General features: G+C 38.0%; 1 protein-coding gene across 1 annotated transcript in view; it reads right to left on the reverse strand.

Moving 5' to 3' along the window:
• The window catches only part of PPFIA2 (protein tyrosine phosphatase, receptor type, f polypeptide (PTPRF), interacting protein (liprin), alpha 2), a 485860-nt gene that overhangs the window by 309185 nt on the left and 150482 nt on the right, over positions 1-26193 (reverse strand). The window lies entirely within an intron of this gene.

Raw genomic sequence — 26193 nt, forward strand, 5'->3', positions numbered from 1 at the left:
ATAAAAAAAAAGAAGTACTGCCCAAGTATCCTGTAGGTCCCCTGCTCTGATGCATATATTAATTTTGCTTAATGATTTCCTCATGCTAGACAAGAGTCATGAATTTTGGAGAAGAATACCACAGAGGCAAAGTGTCCTTCTCATCACATCATATCAGTGAAGTAACCCCATCATATCATATTGGGGGTACATGATGTCCACATATCACTACTGATATTAACCTTCACTTGCTTAAGGTAGTGTTTGCCAGGTTTCTCTACTACAAAGTTATTGTTTTTCTCTAGCCATACTCTATTTTTTGGAAGTTAGTCACTAATCTAGTGCACCCTCAATGAGGTGATAGGGAGGGGTAAAATTAAGATTTACCTCCTGGAGGGGTTAGTATCTACATATATTAAATAGAATATATTTTTGTATAGAAAATTTGCCTCTTCTCTAATTACTTTTTAATCAATTATTTATATCAGTATATACTATGGTATATTTATTGTATATTTTGAGTGATAATACAATTAAATATAATATATTTTGATACTCAAATTGTTGCTCCTGTTTCCCTTTGACATGCTTCCGCTCTTCTGTGTTATTGAGCACACAGATGATTATTTTTTAGATGTTTATTTTGTCCTTTCTGGACTGGAAATCTGTGCCCATGTGGCTAGGTATGGTGACATTGGGTAATCAGCCATTTGGTTAGGATGGAACCTGGGTGGAACCCACCCAGTGGGGGCCTGCCCACTGGAAGATTGTAGTGCCAAGCAGGGCTAAGGGAGTTCCAGTGAGCCAGGCAGAGCTGAGGCCTTTGAAGGAGGGGAGTGCCCAGTCCCCCTCTTACAAAGCTACAGGCACCACTCCCAACTTAAGTCTGCTTAAACTATCCTGGCCAGAACCCAGATACACTCGCAGAGCCCAGTTTCATGTGGGAAAAGAGAGCAAATCAAAACAGGGACATTCAAGGAGCGAGACCTGAGGCAGACCCAGCCCCTGGGATACAGATGCTTCACCTGCCGGACTACTTGGGGCTCTGCCCTGCTCTGCTTCAGTCAAGTTGCACAGGGCCAGGCAGAGACGCTGACTCACATTGTTTTGCACCAGAGCACCTCCCAGGATACCCAGGATGGATACAACAAGGTGCCAGATTCAACAACATCGGAGCAAATTCAGCGAGCTTCACAAACAGCAGATGCAAAGGTTGTTTTTATTTTCTTCTTTTATTTTCTTTCACATCTCTTATTCTCTCTTTCCTTTTATTATTTTATTTTTCTCTTTCTGTTTTCTTTATTTTTAATTTTATTTTTTTCTTTTATCTTTTCCTATTTTATATTTTATTTACTATTATTACTTTTTAAAGAATTATTGTCATGTTATTTCTTCTTTCTTTTTAAACTCTTATTCTGTTTTATTTATATTCAATTTTTTTCTTTCATATTCTCTTTTTTGGGGGTTCTTCTTTTTTCTCCTCTAATTCTCTTGGTCTTATGTTTTTTTTTCTCTCTCTTTTAGTATTCTTTGTAATTATTTGTGTGTGTGTGTGTGTGTGTGTGTGTTGTTTTTGGTGTGGTCTTATGTCTGTTCTGTTCTGTCAGCACCTGTATAACAGTATTCATGATGTGGTCAGAGTTGAGCCTCACAGTCAGTCAGCCTGAGTGCTGAGCCAACCCATGAATGGGACAATAGCAGTCAAGAGCCAAATTTAACAGGAGGGCCCACATAACCCACACAAGGGATATGCCTACAGCACCAAGCTCAGAAGATCAAGAAGACTGCACCACTGTGTCCCACAAGAAATCCACCTCACCAAGCCTGGGAGGCATAGCAGTGTTATCCAATACACAGGGATAAACATAAAGAAACAGAAAAAAAATGGGGAAAACAAAGAGACAGTCCTGAAAGGGATCTCTAAAAAACAGTTAAATGAAATGGAGGCAAGCAATTTATCAGAAACACAGTATAAAGTTCCAGTTTTTAGCATGCTTAATAGCATGAAAAGGGATATAGAATCCACATAAAACAACCAGTCAAAAATAAAGTATGACCTAGCTGAAATAAAGAAAACACTGGAAGGAATTAACAGTAGGTTAGAAGACTCAGAGGATCAAATCAGTAAATTAGAAGGAAAGGTAGAAAAAATCACTCAATCAGAGCAGCAGAGTGAAAAATACTTAAGAGGTATGAGGACAGTTTAAGGGAACTTTGGGACAACATGAAACAGAACAACATCCACATCATATGAGTACTAGGAGTATAAAGTAAATGAGGGATAGAGAATCTGTTTGAAAAAATAATGACAGAAAACTTCTCTAATCTAGTGAAGGAAAAAGTCACACAAGTTTAGGAAGCAAAGAGTCCCAATCAAACTGAACCCAAAGGGAACCACTCTAAGACACATCATAATTAAAATGGCAAACATTAAAGACAAAGAGAGAATCTTGAAGGCAGCAATAGAGAGATAGTCAGTTACCTACAAGGGAGCTCCCATAAGGCTGTCACCTGATTTATCTATAGAAACTCTATAAGTCAGAAGAGAATGGCATGAAGTATTCAAAGTAATGAAAAGCAAGGATCTGAAACCAAGAATACTCTATCCAGCAAGGCTTGCATACAAAATTAAAGGTGAAGCCAGGCCAGCATGGCTCAGTGGTTGAATGTTGACCTATGAACTAGGAGGCCACAATTCGATTCCTGGGTGGGGCACATGCCCAGGTTGCAAGCTCAATCCCCATTGTGGGGCATGCAGGTGGCAGCCAATCAATGATTATCTTTCATCATTGATGTTTCTATCTCTCACTCCCTCTCCCTTCCTCTCTGAAATCAATAAAAATATACCAAAATTGAAGCTGAAATAAAGAGCTTCCAAGACCACAAAAAGGCTAAAGGAGTATTTAACCAGCAAACCACCATTGCAAGAAATATTAAAGGAACTCTGTGAGTAGAGGAAGTAGAGAGAAAGAGAAAGGAACATAGGCATAAATTATAAAAATGGCAATAAACAAGTACCTATCAATAATAACCTTAAATGTAAATGAATTAAATGCTCCAATCAAACAACATAAGGTAGATAATAGATAAGAAATCATGACCCAGACATATGCTGTCTATCAGAGACCCACCTCAGAATAAAACAGTCACAAAATATTAGCAAATTGGATCCAGAAACATATTAAAAAGATCATACACCATGACCGAGTGGGATTTATTCCTAGAATACAAGACTGGTACAATATTTGCAAATCAATAAATGTGATACATCATATAAACAAATTGGAAAATAAAAATCACATGATCATATCAATAGACCCCGAAAAATTATCCGAAATAATCCAGGACCCATAAAGTGAGACTAGAGGGATGATAGCTCAACTTAATAAATTATATATATGACACAAGTACAGCTCACATCATACTCAATGGACGAAAACAAAAAGCTTTTTCCTTAACATTAGGGATGTCCACTTTCACCACTCTTTTTCAACATAGTGGTGAAAACAGACAAGAAGAAAAAATAAAAGGCATCCGAATTGGAAAGAGGGAAGTAAAACTTTCATTATTCACAGATGATATGATGTTGTACAGAGAAAATCCTAAAGACTCCACTAAAACACTGCTAGACGTAGTAAATGAATTTGTCAAAGTAGCAGGATACAAAATTAACATCCAGAAATCGATGGCATTTTTTTAAAAAAATGTTTTATTCATTTTTTACAGAGAGGAAGGGAGAGGGATAGAGAGTTAGAAACATCAATGAGAGAGAAACATCGATTAGCTGCCTCTTGCACACCCCCTACTGGGGATGTGCCCGCAACCAAGGTGCATGCCCTTGACCAGAATCAAACCTGGGACCCTTCAGTCCGCAGGCTGATGCTCTATCCACTGAGCCAAACTGGTCAGGGCTCAATGGCATTTTTATACAACATGAGAAACTATTTAAAAAATTGCATTTACCAATGCAATAATATATACTAGGAATAAACCAAAGAGGTAAAGACCCATATTATAGGACTTTGAAAAAAGAAATAGAGGAAGATATAAACCAGTGGAAGCATATACTGTTTTCATGGATTGGAAGAAATAACATCATCAAAATGTCCATACTACCCAAAGCAATGTATAGACTTAATGCAATCCCTGTTAATATACCAATGGCATATTTCACAGATCTAAACAACTATTCCAAAAATTTATATGGAACCTAAAAATACCCCAAATAGCTTCAACAATCTTGAGAAAGAACAAATTTAGAGGGACCACAAAACCGAATATCAACTATACTACAAAGCTATTGTAATTAAAACATCCTGGTACTGGCAAAAGAACAGGCATATAGATCAATGGAACGGAACAGAGAACCCAGAAATCAACCCATACCATTATGGTCAATTAATATTTGACAGAAGATACAAGAGCATAAAATGGAGAAAAGACAGTCTCTTCAATAAATGGTGTTGGGAAAAATGGACAGATACATGCAAGAAAAGTGAAACTAGATCACCAACTTACACCATACACAAGAATAAACTCAAAATGGATAAAAGACTTAAATGTAAGTCATGAAATCATAAAAATCCTAGAAGAAACCATAGGCAGCAAAATCTCAGATATCTCTCATTTGCGGATACATCTCCTAGGGCAAGAGAAACTAAGGAGAAAATAAAAAAGTGGGACTGCATAAAACTAAAAGCTGCTGTGCAGCAAAAGAAACCTTCAACAAAATGAAAATGGAACCCACTATATGGGAAGACATATTTGCCAACCATACATCTGATAAGGGATTAATTTCCAAAGTATATAAAGAGCTCATACAACTCAACAGAAAGAAGATAAACAATACAATTAAAAAGTGGGCAAAGGGCCTGAATAGACACATCTCCAAAGGGGACATACAGATGGCTAATGGACATATGAAAAAATGTTCAACGTCACTAATCATCAGAGAGATGCCAATTAAAATTAAAATGAGGTATCACTTCACACCAGCCAGAATGGCTACCATCAAAAATCAACAAACTATAAGGCTGGTGAGAATGTAGAGAATAGGGAACACTAGTGCCCTGCTGGTGGCAATGTGGACTGGTGCAGCCACTGTGGAAAACAGCATGGAGCTTTCTCAAAAAATTAAAAATGGAACTGCCACTTTACACAGCAATCCAGTTCTGGAAATATATCCTAAGAATCTGGATATAGCAATCAGAATGAATGTATACACTCCTATGTTCATAGCAACACAATTTACAATAGTAAGATCTGGAAACAGCCCAGTGCCCATCAGTAGATGAATAAATAAAATAGCTGTGTTACATGTACACAATGGAATACTATCCTATCTAATAAAAGAGAAACATGGTAATTAGCGTACGACCGCTAGCCTTCCCATTGGCTAATCAGTGAGATATGCAAATTAACTGCCAGCCAAGATGGCGGCCGGCAGCCAGGCAGCTGGAAGCGAACATGAGGCTTGCTTGCTTCAGTGAAGGAGAACTCCAACGTTCCCCGCCTGCTGCTGCCGGCCTCTGAGCTGGCAGTTTGAAACATTGTTGAAACCAGGCAGCCTTACTCCAGGAGCTGGTTTCTATCTGCTAGGTAACTCAAAAATTATCCCTGGAATTTAGCTTTGGAACCTTGAGTGAGTCATTTGACTTATCTGGGCCTCAGGTGTCTCCTCTGTAAAATGAAGGTAAATGACATGATTGCTAAACCTATTTATAATTCAGATATTCAATGATATAAACTTAGACCATTAAAGAGTTCAGATTATCAAAATCAAGATTCTTCCTCTCCATCTTATTCTCTAGTTGGAGTCCATCTGTACCATTTTATTTTCCCGTTATATGTGTCAACCAACAAGTATTTATTGAATTCCCACTGAGTACAAACGATGGTAGTCTCCTGGGAACATAGCAGCAATTACTGCAGGCAATTCAGGCTTCTTGAATCACCATTTTAGTTGGTCATGGCATTATCTTCCTTTTTTCTCCTAGTTAAACAGATCCCCAAAGACAGAAATGAGAAATGTTGGCTCAATAGTCTTCAAAATGAGACTTGACTGATGGTTGGTTTATATTGTATTGAATATTGGAACCAGGACCAAATTAGAAATATTTCTGTCTGATACTGTCCATTGTATTCAAACTGGGAACATTGTTCCACTACTGCCAAACTAATACTTTTTTCAACACTTAATGTGAAACAGAAGGAAACTGTTATTTTTCTAGGACTGGAATATCCTAAAGGATTTACCTATTGCACCTAAAATCTTTCCATCAGGTGGTCTGGTAGCAAGGGTGTTTATCTCAACTGAATATCACTTATGTCTGATGCTTTCTGTTTTGGCATGCCTCCCAAAGTCTTAATAGCACCCTCAAAACACACATAAGTGAAAACTTGCATTGCCCAGCCGGCATGGCTTAGTGGTTGAGTGTTGATCTATGAACCAGGAGGTCATGGTTAAATTCCCTGTCAGGGCACATGCCCAGGTTGCAGGCTCGATCCCCAGTGGGGGCTGTGCAGGAGGCAGCTGATCAATGATTCTCTCTCATCGATGTTTCTATCTCTCTCTCCTCCCCCTTTCTGAAATCAATAAAAATCTATATATATAAAAGCCTAAGCAACTGTTCAACCATTTGACCGGTTGCTATGACATGCACTGACCACCAGGGGGCAGACACTCAATGCAGGTGCTGCCCCCTGGCGGTCATTGCACTCCCACAGTGGGAGCGCCGCTCATCTGACTGATGGGCCCAGGCGCCAGGCTCAGGGCTGGTGAGCACAGCTGCGGTGTCGTGAGCCTCTCCCGCAGACACTCCCCCTGCATACCCCTCCCCCATCTGGACTGGTACCAGGATTGGGACCAGCATTGGGACTGACTGGGTGCGAGCCTACAGCTGCTTCTCATGGGCACATGGATATCACCCTAGGACGGATGTGGAGACCACAGCAGAGCAGCAGAGAGCCTACCTAGTGGCTGCGGCAGGCGCAGCAGGCCCAGGATGAGTGGGAGCAGTGTGGCACCTGGCCTGGGCTCAGGCTCCTCCTGGCTGCCTGCCGCTTTACACACTACTATATCCCTCCGGGGATGTTGGACTGCCGGTTTCGGCCCGATCCCTGCAGGCCACGCCGAGGGGCCTCTAGTCTACACTAATAAAAGAGAAACATGCAAATTAACCATCACTCTGTCACTCTGCCACTCCGCTACACCCACCAGCCAATCAGAACGACTATGCAAATTAACCCAACAAAGATGGTGGTTAATTTGCATATGTAGGCATGGAGCAAAGACTGAAGACAACTGAAGATGGCGGCGGCCAGGAGCTGGAGCGAGCAGGAGGCTTGGGTTGCTCCTGGCAATGGAGGAAGCCAACCTTCCTGCCGGCCGTGGGCTCCACTCAAGGAGTGGCTAGGGCCTGGGTCACCAGGGGGCGACCCAGGCTTCCAGCCAGCCCTGGCCGCTGCTTGAGGAGCTGGAAGAAAAAATAAAAAAGGAGGGGCTGGAAGCAGCCGGAGTGAAGAAGCCAAGCCTCGCTGCTGCGGCCGGACCATAGGCCTGGGTCCCGGGTGCTGGAGGAAAACTGGTGCTGGCAGCCAGGGGAAGGAAGGCCTAATGCGCAAATCTTTGTTCAATGGGCCACTAGTGCAATATAAAAAAGGATCTCCGGCGGGGCGGGGGGGGGGGGGGGAAGAAGGAGACATATGTAATACTCTTTGTAATACTTTAAGCAATAAAAAAATAAAAAGAGAACCAAATATAAATTATAGAAATAAAATATGTTCATTAAAAAATGAAAAAAATAAAAAAGGATCTCCTTTCCCTTCTAAGAGCTGGAGATTCTTATGATAAGCCAAATAAGCCAGACAGAGAAAGACAAACATCACGTGATCTCACTTATACATGGAATCTAATGAACAAATAAACTGACACATAAAATGGGTCCAAAGACATGGATGCATGGAATAGACTGACATATCTAATAGGGAAGGAGGGCAAGAGATTAGCCATAGAACTTATATGCATGTAATCATAGCCCATGGACAGACAATAGTGTGGTTAAGGCCTGGGTGGGACGGGGGATAGAAGGAGGGGTTAACAATAAAAGATGTTTTTTTCTCCTATATAAATTACCTACTTGCTAAAACTATTATTTCCCTTAACTATAATTTTAATTAGCACTGCATGTGAACTTGAAAAAATGTTTTATATTTTTCAGAATTATTTAAATAGCCATATTAGGTTATTTTTCAAAATAATCATGTTTTTATCCATTTTGATTTATTAGCCCAGATAGAATTTATTCCCATGATTCTCAAATTAAATAAACTGTATAAGCTTACCAGTTGCAGTAACCAGTGATGTATGTAAGATATTTTCATTCTTCTCACTTGAAGATACATGTTGTGGTCATGCTTAAGTGTTTCTGTAGCTAGTGGGGCCCCATAAATTATGCTTAGTAAAAAGTTGAGAGTGAAAATAATGTCTCCAAAACAAAAGTGAATCTTCTTGGAAAGCAGGTTTTAAAAGAAAAATTTGATTTGATTGTCTTGAAGCAGAATATATCTACAATTATTTTATTTAAAGAATTATGTTGAGCCTTAACCGGTTTGGCTCAGTGGATAGAGCATCGGCCTGTGGACTCAAGGGTCCCAGGTTCAATTCTGGATAAGGGCATGTACCTTGGTTACGGGCACATCCCCAGTGGGGAGTGTGCGGGAGGCAGCTGATCGATGTTTCTCTCTCATCGATGTTTCTAACTCTCTATCCCTCTCCCTTCCTCTCTGTAAAAAATCAATAAAATATTTTTAAAAATTATGTTGAAGTGACAGGGGAAAAAATGTGCAAGTATAACCTCCATGTACTTTTATGCTTACCTGTAAATTGGTCTGATGTAATTTTCACCAGACAATTCACTAGCTTTCTCATTTTTATTGTAGGGGAGCCAATAAACAAATATTTCTTGGATAATATAATCTCATATATTTGCTGAATTTACATCAACCAGCAAATTATCTTAATTTGGAATTCTGAAGCTTTTGGGCCAATAAGAATACGTTTTTCTTTTCCACATGTCTTGTGTGGGAAGGAAAAATAGTAGTAGGAACTAATGTTAAAAGAAGCAGGACAAAACAGTATAAATATATAATTAATGTATATATAGTGTTTTATTCTAAATGTTGCTGAAAATTGCCAAAACATACAATCTTTCCAAAATGTTTCTTCTATGTAAGCTATTTATGACAATGACATTATTTTATTCTTCTGATGGCCTATTTGGAGAAAATGCAACTTTCTCTTTCGGCCAGATAGGTATAGGAAAAGTGGTGCCCAGGTCTGAAAATTGCTAAGGATATAGAATCCTGCCTTGTCCCTCATGGTTGTACAGAACTGGTATGATTTCCAGGCCCTAGAGATCTATAAATATAAAAGCCTAATATGCAAAGTGTCCCCTTGGGAGTTCAACCGGGAGACCAGGAGTTCGACTGCTTGCTATGATGTGTGCTGACCACCAGAGGGCGGTGCAGAATGCAGGCAGCTGGCAGCTGTGGAAGGGACCCTACCTGTGCACGAATTTACACCAGGCTTCTAGTATGATTATAAAATATATGGTCTATGCCTTCAAGAAACTTTAAATTTGGTGGGAAAGATATCAACTTATAAGAGGTAGACAGCAAGTATGACAATTCAAATGCAGTCTAATAAATGCTTAAGACTGATTTAAGCTACAGCACACTAAATGAGTTTTATCTGGAAAGTACCTAACTCAAGAGATATCAAAGAGACCCTGGCAAAAGCAGGAAGTGAAAGGCTTTCCAAAGAGAAGGATCAATGTGTGAAAAGATATAAGATGGCATTCACTCACTCATGTGTTCAAGAAATCTTTACTGAGAAGTAATGTTGTGCCAGACACCTGTTACAGTTAGAACAGAAATGAAGAGCAGATGAACCTAGTAATAAACACTTTGCATTTTGTAGGAAGCTCCATCCCACAGGTGTAATCCATCTTAGCAGTGAGCTTTTTTTCTTGGGACACCCAAACAAACAAGCAAATAAACAGGAAAAAAAAAAAAAAAAGAACTCCATTGGCATTTTCTTCCAAGTTCAAGTGATTTCTTTGTTAGCAAACTATTCATTAAAATGTCCCAAATAAATGAAGACAATATTTAGAATTCACTGGGAACCCTCTAGATTGTAGCCATGTAGACAAAAAAAAATTTTTGAGTATATTTAAATTTATAAACTTTCATTTATAACAAGAAAAATATTAAATTTGGCTTTAAACCAAATCTTGACAAGAACATGTTTTTAAACATAATCTATATGTGTGTATATTTAGGCATGTGTGTAGGTGTATTCATGTATTTGTGTATGCACTATACACATATATACAAACATATGTATGTGTATGTATGTGTTTGCACATGTACATGCATATATACACACATACATACTTACATATATACTGTCTTCAAACCTGAAATTAGAAAATTTTAAAATAGTATCTTATTTCCACAATCCTTCTTTTCATTTACTTTAGTTTCTCTTTGCTTAAAGCACATTTTCCACAAATATTTACATGTTTTAGGATAGCCCAGGAACACCTTTATGTAAATGAAAAATATTCAATTGTATGAAATTCAGGATTGAGTTTTATTTTGTTCCTTCAAAAATATTAGTTGATTACGACTCTGTAATTTTACAATTGAATAATTTTATTATATTTTGTTAAGTTTATTTCATGTTTTGAAATTTGTAATCAGCCTGGTTTTACCAAAATTACATTAAAATGATATAAAAGGATGTTATTTGCTCATCTACCACTCTGAATACCAGATGTTCATATTAGATGAGAAATATTGGATCCATTCTATGGCATGAAAACTTCATATAGAGCATTATATGTTGAACTCAAACTTGGATATGCCCTACATGCTCTATTCTATAGTATGGTTTTTAAGTTAAGTTTCACTTTTCCTCAGAAATTGGTAAAATTTCTAGCCACTTGTGACCAAAGAAAATATTTCCACTATGGGTAAGTCTATATTCTCTACTTTATTTACTGTCCAGTTTCCATATATGTTATCTGATACTTTGCACTAGAATTATTATATCAGGATACAAAGAATTCTAGGTCACTTACAAAGAATTTGGATTTTATTTTTCTATAAGGAAGCAAAATTTCTAGCTAATGTTTGACCTGAAATATGCTTTCTTAGGGCAAAAGTTGTGCCTTATATGAAACTCCTTGTCTATCACCAAGAAGGACTAGCACAATGCATAATATAGAATAGCAATCACCAAATATTTGAGAAATGCTTGAAACATCTTTCTCTGGCTGTGTTGCTTCTTTCTTTTCTTGGATTACATTGTAATATTCATTATTTAATTTTGACTTGCTGACTAGTCTGGATTTAAAAATTCATATTCCCAGGTCCTTAAAGTTAATATGTGGTATTTACAGGGTGTCCCAAAAAATGTATACAGCTAATTGCTCAATTTTGAAAATGAAATGTATTTTAATAAACACTGCCTTTATAATTATTCAGTGTTTGTGTACACATTTTTGGGACACCCTATATTTAACATTCAAATTTTGCGCTGCGTGTATTGCTTGGCACATGATAAGAAAGAACTGATGAATGAATGAAGAAAAAATGAATAAACAAATCCTGATGCTCAAAATATTAACCATATTGTTTTATTATATAATGCTGCCTAAGTGATTTAGAAAATAGATTTTTAAAAATATTGAGACACATACCTTCCAAACTTATATGCATTCATCCACCCAGATGCACACACAGCTAAATTCATCTCCATGCACACATTCACAGAGCATTGAAAGAAATATCACATTAAATAGGGAAAAGGTATGTCCCAAGCAAACAAAGCAGGTGTTCTAATGTTTTCATCTAATTCAATTTATTCTAAACACTTTGTTTATATCATTCCAGAGAAAATAGATTTAATTGATAGGATGAGAGAAAAAGAATCATGATGGTAACTAATTCTATGCGAGGGCTTTTAGGGTAATACGACCATGGTTAGCTTGAAATAATTTAAGAAAAAATTAATTTATAAATATGGACACTCCATAATAGTACCAAGTTTAAGAATTAGAAAAAAGATTGCAGGATTATAGGAACAAGGGCAATATTAGGCAAAACTGTGGAGTAGTACTTTTCAAAAACTGCCACAGTTGCCATGGTAGCAAGTACATTATTTTCTCCTTAATTTTACTTTTTCCAAGAATGTTCTTTGGTAGACAAAGCCAATCACTATTCTATTTTATTTTTATTAAGAGCAAGAACAGTGGCTCAATCATTACCATTTATTGAATAATATTTTATGGCAGCCATACTGCTGCCTTTAAGCCCTCTAAAGAAGATATCATTCCTTAGTTACAAAAAAACTGAGTCTTAGGTAAGTTATAACTTATATAAGATGACATAACTAAGTGGAAAAGTCTCATCATTTGAAATCAGGTCTATCTGATTTCAAAGCCACACTATAAATCAAAATTACATTTTGGCACTGCTTTATTTGTCAATGACTTTAATTCAATACAGAATACGAAGAAGGGATTAATAAATACCTGATTGATTAATTTCATACATCAAAACAATTTTAGGTGACTATTTAATTAAATTTGTATTTTTATTTTCTGGACATATTCCTACTTTTCTGATAGATCAGACATGAGCTGTGAAAAACAAAAATGAACACAGAACAAATGAAAGGTCATTGGTCTGAGCAGTTGTTGAAGTTTTAGACCTGAACAGGGTAAGGATGAAACTGCCACCAAATGAGATGGAGAAGACTGATGAAGAAGCAGGCTTGGGAAAAAGTCACTTGCTCAGTTATGTACATGTTTAGTTCAAGGTCTCTATTACTCAGTCAAAAAGACATGTTACATTGGCAATTGAATTTACAAATCTGGAGACCGTATTAGCATACAGACTAAAAATAAAAATAAAAAACCTGAAATGAAGTTATCAGGAAGTGAAAGCAAGTAGAGAAGATAAGAGGTCCAAGTTCACGCCCTAGTGCACAAGAGTTCTGAGAAACTAGGGAAACACAATAAGTAGAAACAATCCATGGGGTAGGGGGAAGACCAAGAGAGGGATGTGCCCTTAAAGTTTAGTGATTAACATGCATTAAGTAGGCAAGAGTGATCATCATTATCAAACATTGCTGAGAGATTAGAGGTGAGGACTGAGAACAGGCCACTGGATTTAGCAATGTAAAGGTTGGCTTCAGTGGATGTTTGGGAGAAAACTGGACTGAAGTCAGTTTATGATGAAACGGGAGGAGAAAATTTGGGGAAAAGTGTTCTTATACAACAGTCTTAAAGCATATTGTTGCAAAGGGAACCAAAGAAATGAGACGGTGGCTGGCAAGGAAAAGAGAGAAATAAGAACAAGTTGTCCTGAGGAAAGGCTCTATGAGAAGGTGAAGAATTGATGAGGTAAATGGAAAGAGGCAAATTTCTGGAGGAATGTCCTTCTTTAGGTGAAAGGAGATAGAATCTACGAGAGAAGAGATCGGCTTTAGAGAGGAAGGGGACACCATTGTTGATAACAGGTGGGAAGGCAGAGCATGTGGGTTCCCATGCTGGTCATTGTGATGGTGGGACTTTGTGCCAGTTATCAGGAACCTAAGATGTATGGAAACCAACTGAGAGTAAGGTTCAGGGAGAGTGTTGTGAATGAGTAGTGAGGGAGTGGTACGGAACAGGTATGTAAGAGAAAGGGAGAATATAAAAATATACCATATTAAAGAGCATACCTTAGATATGCAAGCAAATCAGTTGACTTTACCTCCTTAAATTAAAAGCTTTGGCTGTCGATGAGTGGGTTGCAAAAAAATTCAAAGTTTTTCCAGGATGGCAGAAAGCAGTTTAGAATGCATGCTCTCTGGAGGCAGGCCGTTCCATAGAGTGATAACAAGGGAGGGAAGGGATGAGCCACACATATCCAGTTTATTCTCTCAAACTCTCTTATTAAGGAAACCATTTCTTCCTGGGGGGGGGCGTGTAAATTGTGTATGTCCATAATTCATCACAACATAATAAACTCTTAATTGTGTGTCTTTATACCTAACTAAAAATCATGGTCTATTATTTCTTCCATTCTCTTGGAAATACCCTCATTCTAATTTCCTAATGTACTTTGTTTGACCCATTCAGTAAAAAATTGCATTAATCAAATTGTCCAGATTCTCTGCTACAACCTGAGTTCCTCTGTGCTGTTGGCTTACATCAGACAACCAGTGCACTCACAGGCTTGCCATCCTCAACCCCAACATGCCATCTACACTGCCTGGCCCTCATTCACTCCCACTTTCTTTTCACAGCAGCTCAATAAACCTTTTTCCAGTCTGTTTACAGCCTCTCTCCCATTGCTGTTCACCCACTCTCCACAGATAAACAGTTCACAGTTTTATACTGAAATTCCTTTTCTTTCAAACTTACATGTATTTGCTCCTCTTATTTTTTTTCTTTCGTTGCAAAGTCTGAGACTGATATTTCCACTTGAGTTTTGTCACAAGGAGAGAGAGAAGCTTCCCAGCAAGTTTAAGTTCACATGGTATCTTATGCTTCCTTAGCAATGGTTACATTCCCTTTTCTGGAACAGTCTCTTTTATGACTTTTCCTTGATTGCCCCTTTAAAACAGTCACATATTCATTCTCCAAATTTAGGTTGCTATAGACCAGTGATGGCGAACCTTTTGAGCTCGGTGTGTCAGCATTTTGAAAAACCCTAACTTAACTCTGGTGCCGTGTCACATATAGAAATTTTTTGATATTTGCAACCATAGTAAAACAAAGACTTATATTTTTGATATTTATTTTATATATTTAAATGCCATTTAACAAAGAAAAATCAACCAAAAAAATGAGTTCGAGTGTCACCTCTGACACGCGTGTCATAGGTTCGCCATCACTGCTATAGACTATCCCTTGCCATTAATTAAAGTCCCAGATGGTTAGAGATATAGAAGACCCTAGAAATCGTCTAGCACAGTAGATCCTTGGAAACCACTGGGGTGCTCTTTAAAACACCAGTGTTTAGGCTTCACCTCTAGTGATTTTGTTTTAATTAGCTTAAGTATGCCAAATGGGTACTTTTCTAAGTCTCCCCAGGTGTTTGTCAATGTGCACACAGAATGGAGGGGTCACTAATGTAGTGCAATCTTTTATTTTATAGTGAAACTGAACATAAGGGAGATGAAATGTCCTGCTCTTCTTGGACATACAATGAATCATTCTGAGCTAACTGGGGCAGAGCTTTCCAACCAGTGTTGCAAGTAGGTTACAGGCGTGCTGAAACATCAGTCTCTCCGCTGCAGTGACTCCTTAAATCCTGGGACTTCCTGAGCTCCTGCGGGAGTCAAGTCTAGGTTTGAGCATTCTCCTCTCTCTTCATTGCTGTGAAGCAGAAATATAGTGATTTTCTATTTGTGACAAAATGTGAAAAAGTCTCAGAAACATTGATCTGGTGTACTTCTATCCTCAAAATATCTCTGCTTAATATTTCTTCTTTGAGAAGTTTATCTTTTCATGTTTTTCTCCATTAGATTCCATTTCTAAATGTTGACCCTCTCTTCTAAGTCCAGGTCATGTGACCATTAGTAGTTCTGTGTCATGAGTATATTCTTCAGTCCACTAGCTAAATAAGGAATAAAAAGGTTAAATACCAGTTAGGGAATGACCACAGCAAAACTTCATTTTGAACATATTGATAGTGAGCTATTAAAAACGTCCTGGGTCACAGCCTCTCAGGTGGAAATGTAGACACTAAACAACTATGGTCGAGCCAGTTTTGCAGCTTGTTGATTAGGAGGCCATGCAGAGACACATGAGGTCATGATGGCAGGATAAATTATGGACATACACTAGTTTCTTCAATGTATCTGCCTTGTACTTGACATTCACTACACATAAATAAATAAAAGGAACATAAATATTAACATGTCATAACAAAGGCAGAAATTCTTATTATAATTACTTTCCTTTAATATCAAAAGACACATAATCAGAAATATGATTACAGTGCTTAGGACAGCATTATTACACTGACATCTCCAGTCACACAAAATAAATATTAATTAGATCAAACTGATTAGATGCATAAAATTAAATCTTGATTTAAATTCTGGTTGTCTTATTATTAAATCATCAACTCGGTACATGGGCTCTGGTGTCAAACAGATCCAACCCCCATGCTTCTACTTTCTTGATGAAAAAAGCTTTGATTTAGCTTCTCCAAGCCTCGGTTTTCTTCTCTGAGAAGTGAGGATTCAAATAAGTTTTAACTTATTGGGGTGTTGTGAAAACTAAGTCAGATAATATAGTAAAACACTTACAGTCATTGTCACCTCCTCAATAACTCAGAATAAAATTTAGGTTCTAAATTTATTTTCTTTTCTCCAATAGATTATGTCGCATTTATCCCTTTCTCAATTGATTTCTGTTGCCCATAATTCTCTTTTTACTCACACTCAAGATCCCGTTCTAGTGACCTCTCTTCTATAAGTTCTCGCCAGTCCACAATCTTTTTATGCTCACACAGCTCATCTAACTTCAGCTGTAGCCCTTATTAAGGTCTGCAGTAGGTGAGTTGTCAGTAACTTGGTGCACCTGTCCACTCAACTGGGCGCTCCTGGAGAATATGGATTGTGTTCTCCACACAACAGCCGATAAGATCTATAAATGTGTAAACCAGACCATTTCACTCTCTTAATCTCAACCTTCCAATAGCTTCCTATCACACTTTGGAGAAAATCCAAAGTCCTTCCCATGTCCTAAAAAGCCATACAATTTTTTTCCCGGACCTCTCTGTCATCACTTTATATCACTATGTTACTACACATTGTCCACTGACCACACAATCTCCTTTAAGTTTCTAGAATATAATGTCAGTCAATACAGTGGAGATTTACTGCGCATCAACTATAAGGTAGCTGCTATTCTAGGCATTTAGGATACCTTAGTGAACACAATAGACAAATATGCTTCCTTGTAGAGCTTTCACTCCAGAGGGAAAAGTGCAGAAACCATCAATGCTATAGTAAGTAAGAGCAAGGAAGAGAAGCTAAGCCAGGAAGTGGGACAGGAACTAGGGCAAAGGAAAAGGGATCAGTGGGTTGTGATTTCAAATCACATATTAAACATGTTCTTCCTTTGGTATACGCAATCGCTGTTCCTTTTGCCTGGCTTTCTCCCAGCCAAGCCAATAGTCATATGGTTCCCGCTTGACTATATGGTCTACCCAAATGTCAACATTTCTGAAAGTCCTTAACTGAAGAGAGTGCAAAACGTTTGCCTCCACTCTCAGTGCAACTCTGTATTCTCTTAATAAGCTTTATTTTCCTCATTGTATTTTCACTTCATATAATAATTTTATCAAGGAAGAGATTTTTTTTTCTATTTTATTAATTTGCATTCCCAGGGCTTAGGACAATGTTTGGCATAATGTTGTGAATAAGTATTTATTGAATAAAAAAATACAGGGAATAATTAACTTCAGCTGATGGCTATTAAATACAAGTAGAGCCAAGAAAACTAAAATTTTTAAAAACATATTTTTATTGATTTTAGAGAGGAAGGGAAAGGGAGAGAGAGACAGGAACATCAATGATGAGAGAGAATTACTGATTGGCTGCCTCCTGCATGTCCCCAGTCCAGGCCATGTGCCCTTGACCCAAATCAAACCTGGGACCCTTCAGTCCGCAGGCCGACACTCTATCCACTGAGCAAAACCAGCTAGGCTGAAATTTAACAAACAGTATATTATTTCTCAATAATTGGGAAAATTTTTCATATTTAAAAATTTTGCTTTTGATACCCATGGCACTTCTATAGATAACAATGATTTGCCAAATCTCTCTAAATGAGACCACCATTCATTAACTCAACAGTTATCGATTGAGTGCTTATAATGTCCTAAATTTTATATTATGCATTGGGGGATACACTCAAAACATGAATGTAATGAATGTAATTATTTTTTAAATGGCATATCTAATTATTAAAAACCTCAACTATATATTCTTATAAAAATTAAAACACAAAGATTGTGAAGTTCATTACACTGAATTTTTTAGTTAAATCATAATTCAATAATAGTCATAGAAGCCTGATTTTTTTTTCTGATATGCTACTTACTATAGTCTTATATTTGTCCTTAGAATAAAGCAAACTCTCTCCCTAATAAAGGACTAGGAGCATCTGAATTGGTTAATGCTCCTTCTATTTTTAGGAGCTTTGGTCCTGATGGCAATGACACTTAAGGGGTTAGTGAAATAGGCGTGTAAGCCTAGTTAATCATGGATGCTGGATACATAACTGTATAATCCCAGGTGGTCACAGATGTCAGCAAAGCAGTACACCGAAAGGCCACAGGATGTAGTCACCAGCTGTTTTTTTCTCACCCTTGAAATTTCTACCTGGATATGGCCTGGTAGAAGAAAAGTATACATGCCTTTGAAAGGTGAATGGCCTAGTTAATATCCTGATGATATAAATTTTCTGTAAGATATTAAGGAAATGTTACTTACTTTTTAGAATGAGCAAAAAAAATATTTTTCTGGAACAAGAAATTTGAGTAAGATCTTTATTATTTTTGCAACTCAAACATTGAACTGCTTTTCTGGCAGTTTTAGAGTTTCTCCCATAGGGATCAAAGGCAAACACATTATAAAAATCCATGTTTTAGTGAGTTGTTAAAGTTTAATTTTCACAATACGAAATACAGGGTGTCCCAAAATCAATGCAAGATTTGCAATTCAATTCAATTGCAAATCTTGCGTGGATTTTGGGACACCCTATATAATTTCCCTTATGGCCACTAGCAAAATAAAGCTAACTATTAAAAAAAAAAAACAACTGCTCAATGATAAAAATAAATATTGATTAGATCATTCAAATTCTTTATTAACAGAGGTTAAAACAGAAACACATCAAAAGTAAAATATCTTACAAATAAATGTATAATTAATATTTTAAAGGAAAAATATTTATTCATGAAAACTCCAAACAGAAAAGGTTCACATGGTTCCATTTTGTCCTCTGGATCCAAAATAGATATAGAAACAATCAAAATTACCCAAATTAGTTTCATCATCTATAAGGTTAATGTACCACCTTTTGTAGTTTGACAGACTATAACTAAAACCTAGAACTATAAAGGTATAAACAAATATCCAAAGCTTCAGGTAAGAGATAGCAAGAAAAACATAATCCGAGGCAGAGGATGGCCAATAAATTTTATGAACCATTATATCTAGTGTTGATTTTTAACTGTTTTCTGTTTGGCAATGTAATCTTTTGTTATGTTAAAATCATCCCTTAAAACCTTCACTAATGACAACTTGGGGAAGAAAGGTGCTGAGGCTGCATCCATGCATGAGCCAAAGAAGTTTAGGCAGGGACAGAATCTGTTAGGAGGTCCTTGAGTAGCTGAGGGCAGGCAGCAAGAATCAGCAGTAAGAAGTCTGAGGCAAATGGCAAGCAAATTTAAAATCCCCTTTGGCATTTTCAGAAATATTAAAGGCACTGAAACACCCATAGTAAAGTACATATATTATTTAGATATTGAAGGAAAAAACTTAAGATCATTTATTCACTTAACAAATCTTTTTTGAACTCCCAAATCTGTTTGAACAGCTAAAGATTCTACTGTGAACAACACAGAAAAAAGTTTCCTTTCCCCATGGAGCTTATCTTCCAGTGGAATAAATAAGAAATGTATACAGCATATTGGGAGGTGATAAGTACTATAGAGGAGAAAAAGAAAAGTCGGGAGGAGTAGGAAACTCTAAGATAGGTAGAGAAGGCCTCAGTGAGAAAATAATATTTGAGCAGAAATGGGACTTGAGGTGAGGGAGTGAGCCACACGGATAACAGAGAGGGTACCAGGCAGAGCAAAGAAGATACACTAAGGTGCTAAGGGGTAGCATGCTTAGAGTGTGACTGAAAGACGGGAGGGTGGTGTATCCACGCTGGGGTATGAGTAAAAGAGTAGCAGATGATTATGATGAATCTTGGTGTGGGCCTCTTTTCATTCCTCTTGTGCTTCCTGGACTTGTAAGTCTATTTCCTTCACCAAGTAGGGGAAGTTTTCTGTCATTATCTCTTCAAATAGGTCAATAATTAAAATACCAAAGGTTAAAGACAAAAAGAGAATCTTAAAAGCAGCCAGAGAAAAGCAGTTAGAAATAAGAAGAATAAAAAATATATAAAAAATAAAATGGCAATAAGTACATATCTATCAACAATCAGCCAGAGAAAAACAGTTAGAAATAAGAAGAATAAAAAACATATTAAAAATAAAATGGCAATAAGTACATATCTATCAACAATTGAATCTAAAAATCAAAATAAACAAACAAGGAATCTAATGAACAAAGTAAACTGATGAATAAAATAGAACCAGAGGCATGGAAACATGGAACAAAGTGACAAATCTCAGAGGGAAGGGTGGGGGAGAAGGATTAACCAAAGACTGTAATATGCATATATGCATTACCTATGGACTCAAACAATAGGGTAGTGAAGGCCTGGGAGGGACAGGTGCCAGGAGGGAGACTATGGGGGCAGGGGGGAGAAGGGGGAGCATCTGTAATACTCTCAACAATAAAGAGTGACATAATTAAATGATTGAATAACATTTTAAAAATATTCTGGCTTCTTGATTGAGGATAAAGTATGGGGAGGAGTGGTTAGATGGGAAAAAGGGAAACAAGCTAAATTCTATGCAGGTGAAAGCTAGAGATGGCTCAGACCAAAGTAGTAGTGGTGAAGGTGACATAGCTGGACTCTAAAAATATTTTGAAGGTAGATTTGAATATGAGAGAATTATTAAACAAGCACAACTCTAAGAATGTTACCTACATAGAGGAAGGATGAACTTGTGATAAACTGTGATGGGGGAGACTATAATTGCATCAGGTTTGGAAGAAATATCTAGAGCTCAGTTTTCATCATGTTGAGTTTTGGATACATATTAGACATTCACATGGAGATCTCAAATAAGTAGTGGACATAGGAAGTACAAGATATAAGCCATATAGAGTGGTGTTTCTTTGCTTGAGGCAGGAGTCACAGAATCACAGACCTGCCTATTCAATAGTCCTTGCTGAAGCTCTCCTTGATGTATCTTGACCCTGGTTAGCACTTAGAAAACACTGGCAAAAACATAAAACAAAGCAGTATAGAGATTAAAGTAAGTGGTATTTGAAGCAGTCACGGGAGGTCTGGGAAAATGGACTCGATAGAATTCAATGTGCCCAGGTTATCAATGCTTCATTCTCCCCCTGCCCCAGATTATGACATCTCAGTTGCAAAACCTCCAAAACTGCAGATAGCTTATCGGGGATAACCAGGGCCATCTAGCAATAATCCTATTTAATAAAGAGGGAATATGCTAATTGACCCTCAGGCCATTGCAAAGATGGCAGCACCCCCAGCCAATAAGGAGGGAATATGCTAATTGACAGCCCTGCCTTCAAAGATGATGGCGCCCCCAGCCAATAAGGAGGAAATATGCTAATTGACTGCCCCACCCTCAAAGATGGTGGTGCCCACAGCCGCAAGATGGCCGTGCCCAGTCCCCTCAGCCCCACCGAGGCAGCAGGCGCATGGCAAAGCTGAGCCTGCCCCCAGGTGGGCCCAGCATCTCTGCATGCCTGCCTTCAGAGTCCCCCAGTCCCTTCAGCCCTCCAGCTGCCCAGGGCCAGCACGAGGTGTAGGTAACCAGGGGCAAGATGGCGGTGCCCAGTCCCCTCAGCCCCACCGAGGCAGCAGGAGCATGGCAAAGCCGAGCCTGCCCCCAGGTGGGCCCAGCGTCTCCGCATGCCTGCCTTCAGAGTCCCCCAGTCCCTTCAGCCCTCCAGCTGCCCAGGGCCAGCCCGAGGTGTAGGTAACCGGGGCCGGCCGAGGCTTGCACTGCCGACAGTGGCAGCAACAGAGGTGTAATGGGGCGTCGCCTTCCCCTGATCGCCGGGTCACCTCCCACCCCTGAGGGCTCCTGGACTGTGAGAGGGGGAAGGCCAGGCTGAGGACCCCCCCTCCAGTGCATAAATTTTCATGCACCAAGCCTCTAGTCTACATATATAAAAGGCTAAGTGACCGGACTGTCTGTCTGACTGTCCGACTGACCGACCGGCCGGTACATATGACGCACGCTGGCAATTTAAAAATAAACATTGACTCGCACATGCGTGATACATATAAAGCTTTTGCTGGCGCCAATCGCACTCATGTGTTTCGATCTGTCATTGTCGATCATGAATATAGTTGTTTTTCTTGACATTCAACATGAACCACATTGCTATTTATTCATCAACCATTCGACCAACCAACCGGCTGGTACATATAACATGCACTGGCAATTTAAAAATAATCGTTGACTCATGACTGACCGACCGGCTGGTACATATGATGCACACTGGCAATTTAAAAATAAACGTTGACCCGCACATGCGTGATACATATAAAGTTTTTGCTGGCGCCAATCGCACTCATGTGTTTCGATCTGTCATTGTTGATCATGAATATGGTTGTTTTTCTTGACATTCAACATGAACCACATTGCGATTTATTCATCAACCATTCGACCAACCAACCGGCTGGTACATATAACATGCACTGGCAATTTAAAAATAATCGTTGACTCATGCATGCACAATACATATAAAGCTTTTGATGGCACCAATAGCATGCATGTTTTCATTTTATAATACTATATTATATGTACTATTTTGACATGTATTTTTTTGCAGTAATGTAATTACCACACAAATCTTTCTTCTAATTAATTTCCTTTTAATGTGCATGAATCCATGCACTGGGCCACTAGTTTTACTAGTAAATAACATATAATTTATAAAAGAGAAAATTTATAGTTTAGAAGACAATTAAACTGATATGAATAAGAATACATGTATACAGCAAGGTTTATCATAGTTGTTTTTCTTGACATTCAACATGAACCACATTGCTATTTATTCATCAACCATTCGACCAACCAACCGGCTGGTACATATAACATGCACTGGCAATTTAAAAATAATCGTTGACTCATGCATGCACAATACATATAAAGCTTTTGATGGCACCAATAGCATGCATGTTTTCATTTTATAATACTATATTATATGTACTATTTTGACATGTATTTTTTTGCAGTAAATGTATTACCACACAAATCTTTCTTCTAATTAATTTCCTTTTAATGTGCATGAATCCATGCACTGGGCCACTAGTTTTACTAGTAAATAACATATAATTTATAAAAGAGAAAATTTATAGTTTAGAAGACAATTAAACTGATATGAATAAGAATACATGTATACAGCAAGGTTTATCCATTTCAGAAATAACACATTAACACTAATATAAGGGGTTAAGAAGATGCTTTTAAAAGTTTTTGGGGTTTTTTAAGACAAAAAAAAAGCTTTTATTTAAGAGCTATTTTTCTTTTTATCTTTCATTGTTGACACTATTACAGATGTACCACATTTAAGAACAAGAGAGTGAATATGCTTCTCTATAACTACCTTGGGGAAGAAAGACGTTGCACTGAAGAGCAGACATGAAAATGAACCTATAATTGCATCCAATATAAATCTATTTTGATCAAATGGGAGATTAGCCTTCCAGCCAGCTGTAAGTGGAAGTGTGAATAGAAAAGCAAACTTGTGGGGTCCCTCAAGAGGATTGTCTAGTTTATTTAGAGATGTGAGACTTTCAGGAGGTATTCAAAACAGTGAAAATAGAGATGCTCAAAATGTATGGAACTATTTTAAAAGAGTAGATAAATGCCATGAGAAATACAAACTGGCATTTATAAATGCTCATTAAAATGATTAGTATCTAGACCAGCCAGCATGGCTCACTAGTTGAGCGTCAACCTGTGAACCTGGAGGTCACGGTTCGATTCCTGGTCAGAACACATGCCTGGGTTGTGAGCTCGATCCCAGTAGGGGGCGTGCAGGAGGCAGCCAGATCAATGATTCTCTCTCCTCATTGATGTTTCTATCTCTCTCTCCCTTTCCCTTCCTCTCTGAAATCAATAAAAATATATATATTTAAAAAATGATTAGTATCTTAGGCAATTATAGTGACTTACAATGATATATCTTTAACTTCATCAATCTACTATATAGAACTTAAACATTAAGTTTTCTGTCTAAGGCTGAAAGACGCATCACTAGTTTACAAATATGAGCAGTTAAATAATCTGCCAGAGATGTCAGTCTCACATTTACAATATAAGGCTTCCACTACAACCTGTCTTCAGACTGCATATGCATTGTGTCCAGGATTGAATGCTGTGGATGTGTGGGTACAGCTCCGAAAGCCAGACACTCAAAAGAACAAATGTCCTAATGATCTAGATGCACCCCTGGATCTTTCCTTATACAAATCCAATACAAAAAACACTAGACCGGGAATGAAACTAAATCATTTTCTCCTCCTTCTAGAATGATGTAAATTCTACAGTGGCAGGGGATTTTGTTTTGCTCACTGCTGTGACGTCAGTTCTTAGACAGTGCTTCACATAAAATAGATAACCGATGAATATTTGTTGAAAGAATGAACACCATTACCGTACACAAAGCCAAAGTGCAACACTGTTCCCAGGACTGGTTGGTAAAATGTCTACTTGAAACAAGCTACTTTGCATAGCAGAATTATAGACTTGAATAGGAAGGAGGCCCAAAAATGTACATTCACCTTTTAGAAGAAAACATTAGTTACTACCCAATTATAGATAATACACTGTGGTTTGGGTCAAAATAGAAACATAACAATATTTGGTAATTGAAACAAACTTGGGAATTAAGGAATTGATTTTTCTAACTTTACTTAAGCCAATAATCATCAAGGTGATTAGGGAAGGAGAAAGCCTTAGAACATGGTTATGTGGCATTAGGTTTTCCCACTCAGATTAAAAGTGTGCAAAAAAGCAGATTAAAATAAAGCAAAACAAAAAGCTTACAAGCAAAAGTAATCATAGGGCAGTTAAGGCCCAGTTTGCAGGTAACTCCAAAAATAATAAATATTTAACTTTGAATTCTTATTGTTATTGTTGTTAATCCTCATCTGAGGATATTTTTCCATTGATTTCCAGAGAGAGTAGAAGGGAAGGAGAGAAACAGACAGAGAGAGAGAAACATCCATGTGAGCCTCCCACAGGATCCCTGGCAGGATCGAGCCTGCAATCAAGGTATGTGCCCTTCAGTCCGCAGGCCGATGCTCTATCACTGAGCAACACCGGCTAGGGCTAACTTTGAATTCTTAAAAGGGCTGTGTGTATGCAAGGTATGCAAGATGGGAGAGAGAAAAGGAAAATTTTGCATTCTAAATAACTCAATTTATCCTAGTTGCAATCAATCCCTATGTGATTACCATGTAATTAAAATTTTTGAAAATATGAATGTTCATGTAATAATTATTTATTCTTATATTGGAACCTCCAGCCATGCTGGTATAATTTTTCCCTCTCACATACTCCCAGATAGTTCAGTTTATAGTTTTTTTAATGTTTTTTTTAAATATATTTTATTAATTTTTTACAGAGCTCCCTCTCACATACTCCCAGATAATTCAGTTTATAGTTTTTTTAATGTTTTTTAAAATATATTTTGTTAATTTTTTACAGAGAAGAAGGAAGAGGGATAGAGAGTTAGAAACATCAATGAGAGAGAAACATTGATCAGCTGCCTCCTGCACATCCTCTACTGGGGATGTGCCCACAACCAAGGTACATGCCCTTGACCGGAATCAAACCCGGGACCTTTCAGTCCACAGGTTGACGCTCTATCCACTGAGCCAAACTGGTCCAGGCTCAGTTTATAGTTTTATTAGGAGGATTATAACTGCATTTCTTACATTAGAATAATTTGCATACTTTTCTCTGTCAATTAACTGTCATTCTCTTCTAGAGTATGAATAATTGCCCATTAACTTTTAGCACTAATATATATATACTAGAGGCACATTGCACAAAAATTTGTGCCCTGGTGGGGGAGGGATGTGGGAGGGGGTCCCCCAGCCCGGCCTGTGCCCTCTCGCAGTCTGGGACCACTCGGCAGATAACGACCTGCTGGCTTAGGCCTGCTCCAGGGTGGCAGAGGGCAGGCCCAATCCCTAGGTGCAGCCCCTGGTCAGGCTCAGAGCAGGGCCGATTGGGGAGTTGGGG

Source organism: Myotis brandtii, unplaced genomic scaffold (genome assembly GCF_000412655.1).
Source record: "Myotis brandtii unplaced genomic scaffold, ASM41265v1 scaffold82, whole genome shotgun sequence".
NCBI lineage: Eukaryota > Metazoa > Chordata > Mammalia > Chiroptera > Vespertilionidae > Myotis > Myotis brandtii.